This window comes from Papaver somniferum, chromosome 4 (genome assembly GCF_003573695.1).
Source record: "Papaver somniferum cultivar HN1 chromosome 4, ASM357369v1, whole genome shotgun sequence".
Lineage (NCBI taxonomy): Eukaryota > Viridiplantae > Streptophyta > Magnoliopsida > Ranunculales > Papaveraceae > Papaver > Papaver somniferum.
The window spans coordinates 51,175,828-51,189,268 of NC_039361.1; the positions used below are offsets into that span (position 1 = coordinate 51,175,828).

Genomic DNA, 13,441 nt, shown 5'->3' on the forward strand with positions numbered 1-13,441 from the left:
TATGAGTTTAGAAGAGTCTCTTGCTTTGTTAACTCGTAACACTGTGCAGTTTCAGCAATCTGTTGCTCAAGGTTTAGAAGAAAATAAGAGAATAGGTCAGGCTAACTCTCAGGCTATTTCCGAGTTGAAAACCCAGGTTAGTCAGATAAATGAGACATTGAGAGAAAAAGGAAAGTTTCCTAGTCAACCACAACCCAACCCTAGGGGAGTCCATCAAATATCTTTAGCTGGTGAGAAATCATCAAACCATGTGAACTCGATAACCCTTAGGAGTGGTAAAACGGTAGACAATAAGGTAGCCATGCCTAGTGGACATACTGTAGTTCCACCTTCTACTTCCCAAGAGGAGCCCGTAGACGAGGAAACTGAAACAGTCTCTAAGGATTCCCAAGAAATTCCTGATAGGTCTACCTTTGTGCCTAGAGCCCCATATCCACATTTGTTAGCCCCAACAAAGAAGGAGTCGACTTTCAACGAGATAATGGAAACATTTAAGCAGGTGAACATCAACATTCCGCTATTAGAAGCAATTAGGCAGATGCTGCTTATGCCAAGTTCCTTAAAGATCTTTGTACACGAAAGCGTAAGCTTAATGTCCATAAGAAAGCTTTTTTAGCTGGTCAGGTAAGTTCCATTCTTCTGAACCAAAACCCCCTAAGTATAAGGATCCTGGATGCCCCACCATATGTTGTGCGATTGGTAATCACATGGTCGATAAAGCTTTACTTGACTTAGGAGCTAGTGTTAACTTACTCCCGTATCATGTATACACCCAGCTAGGTCTTGGTAAGTTGAAACCGACTAAAATGACACTACAATTAGCTGATAGGTCTGTCAAAGTCCCTCGTGGTGTCATAGAGGATGTTCTGATTGAGGTTGATAAGTTTATTTATCCTGTGGATTTCGTTGTTCTAGACACCCAGCCTGTTCAGGACCCAAGTCGTCAAATCCCAGTGATTTTAGGTCGCCCATTTTTAGCCACAGCTAACGCTGTCATCAACTGTAGGACTGGGCTTATGAACATATCCTTTGGTAATATGACCACTGAACTAAATGTCTTTAATGTTACTAGAAAACCTTCTGAGAATGATGATTTAGAAGAAGTGAATATGATTAGCACTTTAGTTCAGGATTTGGTTCAGGATAATTGGCTTGACACTTTACTGGTAGATTCTTTAGATGATTTTGAGGAAACCATTCTCTTAGATCAGATATGTGATCAATCTTTAGAAGAAGCTCTTGAGTATTTTAAAGATTCTATGGACCCAGAAATTCAGGCAATAGTTTTAGGTTTTTCTGAGAATAATGATGACCCTAAGTTTGGGGGTAGAGAATTAGAAGAATCTCTTGAGTATTTTAAGGACGCTGAAGATCCGGAAATTCAAGAAATAGTTAGAGGTTTGTCTGTGAACCCTAAGTTCGGGGGTAGTGATGGTTCTTGTGATTGTATCGTATCCCTAATTAGAGTCCCTAACTTGGGACTCGAGCCTTGTACATATGAGATATTACTTGAGTATTTTCAGACTCCGCAACCCGATCCTCCTGATACTGTCCAGGAGGTAACCCAGGTATTAGAGACCCTTTTTCAGATGAATCTATTTATCGAGACACACATATCAAGTTCAATTACGCGCCGCAGATAAACCCAATTGTCTTGACAGAAACCTTAGATGAGGACGTGCTCCTTCTTTTCATTTTTCTGAATCAGTGCAGTTGTCTCATACTGGTGTCAGCTCTATTTGGTATTATAGACCCACAATTGTTTCGACTATTGATATATGACTTTGGAAGGTGACAATCCTTTTTGAGGTATTTGATGTCTAGATAAAGACTTTAAATTTAGCATTTCCTGGGAGGTACTCATGCTTACGGTAATATCCTTCCTTATTTCTTTTTCCATCCATCAAGTGGTAACAGTTTCTTATTGTTCATGCTTTTAATTTAATCTTTAGAACATTGAGGACAATGTTAGATTTAAGTTTGGGGGTGGGGAAGAAACTTTTTTTTAGCTCTTAGCTGCAACAAAACTCCAGAGCCTAGAAATTTATGCTTATTAAGGTTGGCACTAACCAATCTAAGTGGATGGGAACATCTTGGTTGTAGGAGTTGAGGAACCAATCTGATTAGATGGAAACATCTAAAGAGTCTATTCATAAAAGCACAGAGCTCAGGTGTTAGAATTAAAAAAAAAACATGGTAGTTTCGCCATATCTCGTTGAATCATAATCCTTCTGTTTTTATATTTTAAGTGATTTGGTGGGGCACATGATTCAAGTTGTTACCTTTGCTAGGGTGGAATAGAGTGATTGAGATACCAACAAAAAAAAAGAGAAAAAAAAAAAGACCAGACCATTAGACCAACCGAAATAAATTCAATAAAGTCGACCACCGGTGCCCTTGTATATGCCAGTTGTGTTGACCTAGAGTTAGGTTTATCGACCACTGGTCCCCTTGTATATGCCAGATGTGTTGATATTAGTCAGACCGGTATCTCATTCCATTAGGATAGGTTCACCTTGGCAGAGGCCTTCAGACAGATATGGGAAACACCGTTCACTTTTAACCATCTCTTTATCCATCTTCTTAATCTTTCCATGTGATTGGTTGACTCCGGTTACGATGTACAGAAACTATCTGAGTAGAGCTCTGTCACTTATATATGAATTTTAGTATGCTGAGTGCAAACTCGTGTACAACAATTGGAATTTCACATCAGGGTACTTCCTCCTATAGTCAATGATTGTATGCCAACCAAGGAGATTCTTTAGTGTCTTCCAAGGTTCTGCGTAGATAGCTAGGGTCTGGAGTAAAGGTTTTGTTGGTACACCTATTTTAAACCCACCGGAGACAACACTCCGCCACTAGGGCCACCTAGCGGTTTAACGGCTTGCTGCACGTGCTAAGTGTAGTCATTTTTATTTTCTAGATTTGCTCGAGGACTAGCAAATAATAAGTTTGGGGGTATTTGATAGACACATTTTTGTGTCTATGTTGTCCTTAATTTCATGTATTTTTGGTACTCGATTTTTTGTACTTATTATGGTATTTTATGTGTTTTTAGGTATTTTTGGAAATAAACATTCTTGGAAAAATCGGCTCGAAAAGTCGTCTAAAGCATTGGAAGGAACGTGTTATTCAGACTCTCACTTGTGGATAAGGGACGCCCAAATGATAAGGGGTACCCAAAGGATATTTGCACCCAAGCAGCTGATCAGAGACACCCCTCATGGCATCTGCTATTCGCACCCCAGGACCGGATAGGGGGCACTCATCTTCTTCTTCACGGGAAAGATATTTGGCGGGAAAAGAAATCTCAACTGTGTGAGATTTTGATCATGATATTATGGGGATATTTGTGTCTTTAAGACATGATTATCTTCTTACCATGATAGTAAGATTTTGTACGTGTCTTGAATGGAAAGAAATCGTATACTTTTGGATATTTTCGAAAACAGGAAAAGAATTATTCACGGAATTAGTTGAAGATATTCTCTTCATTATTTGTCTCAATTAAATGAGAAGATTTGGATATACCATACAACTCAGAAGACGTGTGAAAATGGAGAGGAAATATTCCCGTGAAATACTTTCATTAACTGCAAAGATCTTTCGGAGTAATTGAGATGATTGTCAACCTAAGATTGGCTTCACAGTATAAATAAGAGTGTCTTGGGTATCAGTGAGGAGATAGAGAGTTTGGGAGAGTTACAGAGCATCACAGAGCCGAAAAATCGAGTTGCAGAGAACACCATTTATGTTGCTGCAGAACTGAAGAACACGAAGAACAGACTCACGAAGACACTCGTTTATCAACAGTGATAATGACACAGAGGCGGGGGTCGTAGAAGCTGAACATCGACAGTTGGCTTTTATCGTTTTATGTAACAGTGTTTTGCAACAATTAAAAACTTTGCAAACACCCGATTTTTAATAGTTTTTCTCCAATTCATCATTTGTAAACACTTTGAGCAACGGAATCAACTTTTGAGCGCGTTTCCACAATGATGAGCTAAACCCAATCCTTGGGGCTATGGAGGAAGCCGTTGTTTCGGTAAAAGTGATATATTTTTATTAATTAATTACAAAAACTCTATTATGATTTTTGCATTGAACTAAAAATTGTTTATATGATTTTGATTAGTTAGGTGTATTTTCTCTTGATAGAATATGGTTGCTTTAGGGTTTTGATAGTGTATGCTTGGATTAACATCTATTCTTTTGGAAATCTACATGTCTAGGCAATACTATTAGAATCAATTTGAATGTTGAGTTGCATAATTATTGTTTTATTAAATCACTAATATCAACCAATAGTGGAATCCTAGTCCCATTCTCTCCATAATTTTCACAACATCTTTTTAATTTAGTTCGATATTTTTATTTATTAAAAAAAATCTAAAAATCCGCTTTCACAAGTCTTGAACGAATCATACTACTACAACAACTTTGAAAACACATCAAATGACTCTAAACCGCGGAGTGTGTTTGCAATTACACTAAACCACTCACTTATTGATTTAAACAATCAGGCGGATGTGGTATACCCGTCTAAGTGACTATTTGATTGGGAAGGGATAAACAAGTAAGGTTTCGTGCCATGCGTATTAAATAAGTTCCTGATTCAAAATTATAGGTATCTATGTCGACGGTATGGACATGATAAGTACTCTTAATGGAATAAGAGATCTTACAAACAATTTAAAATCTGAATTTGAGATGAAAATCCTGGGAAATCTCGATCTTATCTATATCCTAAACTAGAAGATCGAGCTTGTGGTATATTATTCCACCAGTTTGCATATATCCATTGTCAGACAATTTTCATTTGTCTAAAATTTTCAAGAAATTTAACAAGGACGTGCATTCTGCTAGCACTCCCATGATTAGTCGAGTTTCACATGTACATAAATGACCAATTCGTCTAACGGAAGATGAAGAATTTGGGTCGGGAGATGAACTTTCCTTATCTAAGTATAATAGATGCATTATTGTACTTAGCATAATGTGCTCGACCAAATATTACATCCTCAATGAACTTGTTAGCTAGATATAGCTCAGCGCCAACGCAACGTCATTGGAATGGTACAATGAATGTAATCATGTACTTAAAAGTAACCATTGACATGAGTTTGTTTTATCCCTGCAAAGACATAAAAAGGAATGCTAATGGAACTGCAATCCAAAGGTTGTTGATTATGAATGAACAATAATCTCTTCTCCAACGAAATTAATCAGGGGGAGATATGGTAGACTATTTTCTAAGCCATTACCGATATTCAGTTTCGAAAAGTACATGAATAAAGGAACAGTCTGGAACAACTCTGAGAGTAATCAGGGGGAGATGCCGACATCAGGGGGAGGATTCAAGGATATGATGTCGACATAATTTACTTCGAAATTGAAGCTGTGTTGTACTCTTTGTCCCTTCGATCGAGAATAGTATTTCCCAAAGAGTTTTGTTACTCGACAAGGTTTTTAGCGAGACAATACTACAAACATCAAGTATGTTGAACGTTGAAGACATAAAGATCGCGTTGATATTACTGAAAATATCTGAATCAAAGAAATAAAACGTGATAGTCTGCTAAGCAACGTAACTTACAGAATCAACAACAAGGTCTTATAAACATTTAAGTCACCAAAGTAAAGTGTGATGAACTCTCATGACTTGGTTGGACTAATGAAACTGTTCGACATCAGGGGGAGAATCTAATAGTGTGTGGGACTCTTTTCCTTCACCGAAGTTTCTTTTTCCCACAGGGTTTTGTTACTCGGCAAGGTTTTTAATGAGACAACAACAAACACCGGGAATGTAATTTTCCAGCTAAGGATATTGTCTTTCCCACGAGGATTTTCTGCCTTAAGAGTTGTGAAGCAACTAGTCAACTTCAACGGAGCAAAGTGATCATCTGCAACGGATCACCTTTACTTGCATCTGTCACGTTGTACTCTTTTTCCTTCGTCAAGGTTTTATCCCACTGGGTTTTCCTTGTCAAGGTTTTAATGAGGAAACATATTCGAGTCCAACTATGTTCTAAGTTTGCTTATTATTGTACTCTTTTCTTTAGTTCAAGTTTTGTACCTTTAGGTTTTCCTGACGAAGTTTTAACGAGGCAATTAACTTAGACTCGTCGATCTTTGAAGATCGTATTTCATGCAATGAACTACATGTAAATTGCGAGACAACATGTGAAGTTCTACATGTGAAGAGTTGTACCAAGGTTTTATCTCACTGGGTTTTTCCTTGTCAAAGTTTTTTTAATGAGGCAATTGATTTCGGCACAAGTCATTAAGAAGAGGACGACATTTGAAGAACTACATTTGAAGCACTAAATGTAAAGCACTGCATATGAAGTTCTATTGGACCGCAAAAGGGGGAGTGTTGTAGCGCCTACGACCCATATATGTGCGGCCCAACTAGATACATAGAATTTGTCTCTCCATGTATATATATGTTATTGTATCCATGTAACCCTGATGATGATCAATAAGAAACCCTGTTTCTTTCTTTATCGCTTTCACTTTTAACACTGCAAAAATATCATGTTTTTTATTTAAAAAAAAAAGTTATATCAAGTTTCTCTGTGATAAGACAGGGTAGCCATATTGGTAGGCTCTGAGATCAGAAAACAAAATCAACTTGCAGCTTTGCATCTTTTAGCTAATAGGTGAACTACTTCATTAGTTTCTTTTGGGACATAATCACATAACGACATTACTATCCAAATACTTAGGCATTTGTTTCTCTTCGAAATGTTGACTGTTTGATGGTTTTATTGATCGGTTATGTGAGAGCGTAGTTGTTGCTGCACATTATAAATAGTATTCCTTTTCTGATTAGACAGCCTGGAATGGTTAGAAGGATCTGATCAGTGATTACCAACATTTGCTCAGGGCTTGGAGTGTCTTTAAATTTATACAATCATTTCAAATACAATCCACATCCAAACGTATGAGGACGGGCGGACCCTGATAACTGACATAACCAAAATGCAAAAGGAACGGGAATAAAGAAAACATAACACAACTAAATGTAGAAAACCAAAGATGATAAAAATCACCACCACTTGAAAAACTAAAGTTCTTATTCCATGTGCGTAAGGCAGAAATGCTGATTTGCTTAGTTATTCATCATCTTCAAAAATTACAACGCGCTTCTTGGATGCTTAATATTACCCCAGATTTAGACTTGGATTTCCTCCTTGATTTCCTCCTTGACGGATGCAAAAAATAAACGCTTCAATCAGGGGAAGAAGGTGGACCATGGTAGTCGATATGGGTCACTGTGTAAGTCGTGGGTGATCACTGCTTCATGTTGAATGAGTTCAAAGTTACCAAAGAATCGACAGGCTGGTGAAGAAGTGGGGAGAACCAAGAAAGCGTTCCAGCCTTCGTTGATTCCTGCAATAGTAGTAACAGTGATTATATTACTTTGGTGGGCAACTTTATGAGGTGTGATGGTGAGATGGATTTAGGAATTTTACCTCTAAGGGATGAGTCTAGAGGAAGTGTGCTGAACCATCTTATGAACATCACTGTCCGAAGCCCCAAACATGTCGGTACCGATTGCATCTTCAACTTCAGAATGGAGAAGGTACTTGGCTATGGGAATGCCGACTTTGCTCTCAAATTTTCCATACCAAAGATTACTATCCTCACCAACAACTTTCTTGCTACACCCACGACAATCAAGATATTACCAACCAGTCTCCATTAGAGCATTTTTAGCACAACACATTGGCAGGCTATATACATGGATAAAATTACAGTTCAATCCATGATAACCTGGGTAAATCAAAGTGTGCCTAGTTGGAATGCATGCATGGTACTATTTTTGGTGGAGGCGGGCCCTATTTGGTAGGAAGTAATTGGGATACTGTGTTGTTATCAGCATCCAGAATTTCAATGGGTGCTTTCCCTTTTTGCTCGCAACAATAATATGACAGGGTCCTGCCATCCAAGCACCTGCAAACATCGCAACAAAAGTAAATGATACAAAGAGCAGACTTTGTAAAGTCTTATACACATTGAAATGAATCTTGGATGAGATAGAATTTGTATAAAGAGCAGACTTTTTTAACGCTCTTAACACATAATATTAAGGCCTCTATATTTCTCAATCGAGGTAATATCAAAGGCTTATCGTGGGAAGGACGTAGCAAAAAAAAAAAATCACAGTAGCTTATGATCTACTTATACCAAAAATAAGTTTGATGGAATAATATTTTTATTTACGCGAGATGTAATTTTATTTTAGTTTTGAAGCAAGGGATGTTTAATGTTTGGAGGAACAGAAACAGTAGCCTCTACAATGGCAGAACTATCGGACAATGACAGAGGATTTAAAGGAAGTTGAAGAGTAACCAAATGAGGTAGTAGGACTAAAACGGTCTAATCCTTTTTGGACTTTTGTTACATCTTACAATGGAAACAGTAAAAAGTGAATCAAAAGGTCAAACTTAATATACTGAAGTACTCATTTTTTTGGGATCAAATCGATAAAATACTTGCATATGCAAATTAACTCAAGACTGTTGGATATGTACTAATGTCATTGAACTCCACTATCTATAAGATAAAGCGGATAAAATTTACTTTGCTTGAAGCACTATACCTTTTGGTATGTCAATATTCGTGTACACTCTGGTGGCATTAGTGGAAGAGAGGGTGCATTTTCCTGTGTAAGCCCCATCAAAAGCTACTTACAGTGGTCTCGAGAAGTACTTAAATAGAAATCAAAAGTTATATGCGAAGAGAGTAACCAACAGAGAGCGTAACCTTGGTATCTCTTCATAAAAGTGGAGCAAACAACAACCTCAGAAGGACCGGGGTTGCTGGTTGGAGTTTGAACTAATTGGAAAATTTCCCACCTGGTGTGCAAAAGAGACCTAGATGATAATATTCAGTTTCTTACCCCTACAGAAATTGTTGTGTGGTTAGGGACTATTTGCATGTTCATACTATGGCATGAGTAATAAAACAAAGAAGTGCAAAGAACACAAACCTAAGATTCTCAATGGTGAGTTCATGCATCTATTCGAATGTTGGTTACGGTTTTCAACATGTTCACGACATTTGCAGTCCAAAATTTCTAATGATAAGTGATTGCCACCCTAGGTTACGATATCAATGTTACATCAAATATAGTTTATGTGTAAAATGTTTTACCGGTGAGATACGTTTTGAAGTTTAGGCCTTCATATGTGATAAAAGAGGATTTTTGCGGAGGAATCCTCCCCCCTGTGTAAGGACAACTCTGATGATTATCAATACATCCCAACTACAAAAGTGTAATCTAAGCTAACCATTTCAAGTACGTATAAGATTTACCTATCACTATTTTATCAACTTGACAATAGAAAGGGGGAATAACTACCTCTATTAGATTGGGATGAAGATGGTGATTGTATCAGCAGAATTACCTCCAACTTGATTTGTTGCAGATTAAAATTCCAATACATTAGCTTTTAATGATTACCTCCATTCAGCTGCTACAGAACCTGTCACACCATTGAGACGACTGTATTTTGAAATTTCTCCACAATCTGAAGCTTAAAAGAAAAAACGTCCTGAACTAAAAAGATCGAAACAATATTCTTCAGAGGTCTTTTGTAGCTAGGGTTTGAGCCTCTCTATTTCCGCTCGAGCGTAAGAATCATTTCAGTATGGAAAATATTTTCTCCTATGACTTTTTTTAGAAAAATAACACTACCATGTGTAACATAATGTTTCATGGGATGATGGGATCACACACGACCGCAGATTTATCTATTGGGAGGGAAAAACGAATGACGATTGAAACCAATAAGTTTATTACAAAAAGGAAGAGGAAGATGAAAGGCTAAAAGAAACGTGCAGTTCCTTTGGTTAACGTAAGCAGATTGTAACTGCAGATGAAAAAAACGCAAATTAGTACAAAGAACCTGAAACAAAGCGGCAATATATCGTGATGGAACATTGATGTGGGAGGATGCAATCAGGCCCCTAGCAATTAGGTCAAAATCAGTAACTCCATGGCATAATCTGAAAAATAAACTTAGGTTAAAATTTAACAGACCCTTTTTAAAGCTGGACATTAAAAAATTAATCAAACTTTCATACAAATAATGAATCAAAACCAAATTTATCATGAAAGAAAATTTGAATTTTCGGGGAATCAGAGAACCAAGACTGGCAAAATCATACCCGTAATTTGAGTTTTGCAATACCGATAGATCTGAGAACTAATTTGAGTTTTGCAATCCTGGTTGATCTGAGAACTAAACCAAAACTAAAAACCATGGAGAACATCCCCATGACTAACTAAATGGAACCTGCGTCTTCCATGTTTAATGATGCAACTTGTAAGGTAGTAAGACGAAGGTTTTGAGGGTAGAGGATTTTGGGACTGAGTCTATAGAAAACGATTGAGCTCCCGCGGTTACTCGTTAAAAGCTAAGGCACACATGCAGAAAATGAGTTTGGTCTATACTAGCGCTGGCAAACGGGCGGGCCGGGGCTGGCTTGTTACGGGTTACACGGGTTCGGGTTAACAAGGGTCCAAGCTTGCGGGTTGATATTCTTCACGGGTCGTCATTTCATCAACCCGCACCCGTAGCGGGTAAAACCTGCGGGCTTACGGGTTACCCGGCTTGTTTAATTAATATTAATCTAAAACCTAATGAAGTTAATTTGTGGTCTCGTTTAAGCTTTGAGCATCTTAAATCTCTATTCAACACAAAAATCAAATAAGGATCCATTCAATTTCAACACAAAAATCAAATACAGATCCACTCAACACAAAAAATCATGAGCTACATCTGCATCTTCATCTTCACAACCCTGTCTTAACATACATCTAAGTATGCACTTTCTCAAAAAACATCAAGAAACCACAGTTTCCACAATTCAATCCCCCAAAATCATTACATATAGCTACTCCATCCATCGAACACAATCAACAACAATTTAGACCAAAACCCGAAATCCCCAATTTCAACTGTTGTTTCTGTAATAGAAATCAGCCTCCGGTTCTTCACAGATTTCCTCCATTAACACCAGCTGCTTGGATGAGGCTACTTGAAATCTTCCATTGATTCATTCGATTAATCACTGAACTAGATATCTGCACCTAACCCCATTCATTTGTAGCTTTCCTTTTTTCAATTAATTTAACTGATTTCCTCCACCTTCAATTCAGATCCATTTCCACCTCTTCAGTAGCTTTTCTGTCACCTACACCTCAAACCAGTTTAAACCCTAACTAAATCATATAACAAAAACCCTAATTTCAGACCCCCATCGACAAACCCCTTTTACCCAATCTTCATCTGATTCCAGAAACTGAATCCACCCTGATCACTAGACGTCTTCTCGATCTGCTCTCATCCGCAAGCAACAATCTCTAATCCCTATCCTAACTCAGGATTAAACCCATCAAGTAATTCTTCATAAACTCTCGATTTCTACTCAGAACGGCTTCATCTTCTCAATTTCTCCCCTGAGTTCTTCACGAATTGATCCCCTAACCCTAACTCTGAAATAAAAAGCATAACTTTGTTTGTTTGTACTCTGTATGGAGAGAAGAAGATGATTAGAAGAAGGAGGAGGAGAAAGAGGTGGTGAATTGATTGGTAGTGGTGGTTCTCTGTATTGGATTAATGGCCGCAGCTGTGAGAGAAAAAGAAGAAGGTCGAACATTTTAGTTTTTTAGGGTTATCAGATGGTAACGTTGTTTATATATGATACACACGGGTTTACGAGTTGTACCCGCGGTTTTGCGGGCCGGGACGGGTTAGCCCGTTTTCCCACAAGATGGCATTGTTCCAACCCTAACCCGGCTTGTTTAGACACCAGCCGAGCCGGGTTCGGGTTTTTTACGGGCCGGGCCGGATAAACCCGCGAGTTTTGGCTTGTTTGCCAGCTCTAGTCTAGACAACTAGGGTCATGGATTTATCTTTGTCAAGGACAAATCCTGATCAGCACTTACATAGATAAAGTTATCCGAACTGTGCTATGTATTATTGATAAGGCTAAGTCCTATGAGCTAGATATCTAGCAACTAGATTGTCCATCCACGTCAGTCTGGGCAACCTTCTAAGTCCTATGGTATTGGTAATCTAGCAGCGAAACGCTGAATAGAACGACACTGAGCGTTGAACCAGACATCGTCACACAATTTTATTTTTTAAAAACTAATCATTACCTCTCTCTCTCTCTCCACCTTTTTTTCCTCTCTCTCCAATTTTTTTTTCTCTCTCCAACATTTTCCTCTCTCTCCAATTAAATCACTTCCTCTCTCTATCTACCTCATCCAAGTATTTTTTTTTTCTTTCCATCTTTCTCTCTCCCAATGATAAACATTTAGTTAAAAAATATCCAACGCTGAATGGTTCAGCGTTATAGTCACTTATTGAGCGCTGAATGATTCAGCGTTTCTATCTCGCTGCTACTTGAATTGCGAGCACTTGTTAGGAGAGAGAAGCATCTAGAAGTAGTGTTAACTTTTTTCCCACACTTTTTTCTTGATTTGTTACACTTTTTGGCCAATCTAGCCCATAGGACTTAGCCTAGGGTGAGTATAACCCTTTTCAGTTCTGTTAGTTTAAGCAAATGATATGGTCCACAAATTACAAGGAACTTTTTTTATTTTTATTTTTGTCAATCAGCAATTTCAATTTATTCATATCGAAATCGTGCGCTTACAAGAATAACAAAAACATCAAAATACAAGATAATCAAAACCCTAATAATTAAATATGCTTGTTTGATATCTTTTCATATTTCATATGCTTCTAGATAAAATACCTTTTATCATGGTTCTTCTCGTGTTCGGGTATGTCAGCATAAGCTTAAACTAAAGTTGACCATGCTGGATAAATTTCGTCCGCCAGAAAATATCTCATGTTATAGTTATCGTCGTTGACCGTGAATTTTACAGTTGGAGCAGTTCCACTCTTTAGTTCTTCAAACAAAGGCAATTTATGCAAAATATTAGTGTCATTATTTGAAGTCGAAAATCCATAAAACGCACGTCATATCCCACAATCATAAGATGTTGTCGCTTCCAGAAAAACAGTTGGTTTGAAAAGTGGTCCTTATACTAGCCTTTCCAAGCATACGACATCCATGCCACACCCAATGCATGCAATCAAGGATACCTAGCATTTTGTAGAAGCTCCTGGCCTCTTCGCATTTCCAACTAGTAGTCGCTCGATATCATCTTGTGTTCGCAAAAAATACCAACCTTTTCATATACTCATCACAGGCATCCCCTGCTAAACCATAACCTAGAATCCTTAGGGATGCAATGATCTTTTGTTCAGTACTATATCCTCGTACGGTTCGTGCATCAAATTGATAGTTGAATTTAGGGTTTACCCGTCAAAGCTCTTTTAAAAAACCTAATGACCAAGTGACGTGGCATATGGAAGCGACCTTGAAAATCTTCAACAGAGTATTG

At 37.8% G+C, this 13,441-nt stretch overlaps 1 long non-coding RNA gene across 5 annotated transcripts; it reads right to left on the reverse strand.

Moving 5' to 3' along the window:
* Nucleotides 1-6,885: 6,885 nt before the first annotated feature.
* On the reverse strand, nucleotides 6,886-10,413 carry LOC113275457. 5 transcript variants are annotated; one of them, XR_003323595.1, is made up of 6 exons: nucleotides 10,186-10,413; nucleotides 9,924-10,023; nucleotides 8,779-9,500; nucleotides 8,615-8,677; nucleotides 7,485-7,965; nucleotides 6,886-7,401 (listed from the first exon to the last, which is right to left on the reverse strand). It is a non-coding gene; the product is annotated as an uncharacterized LOC113275457 (long non-coding RNA). The 5 variants fall into 5 exon arrangements; XR_003323597.1 differs by having other exon boundaries at nucleotides 7,485-8,916; nucleotides 9,377-9,500; XR_003323596.1 differs by having other exon boundaries at nucleotides 7,485-9,240; nucleotides 9,377-9,500.
* Nucleotides 10,414-13,441: the final 3,028 nt, after the last annotated feature.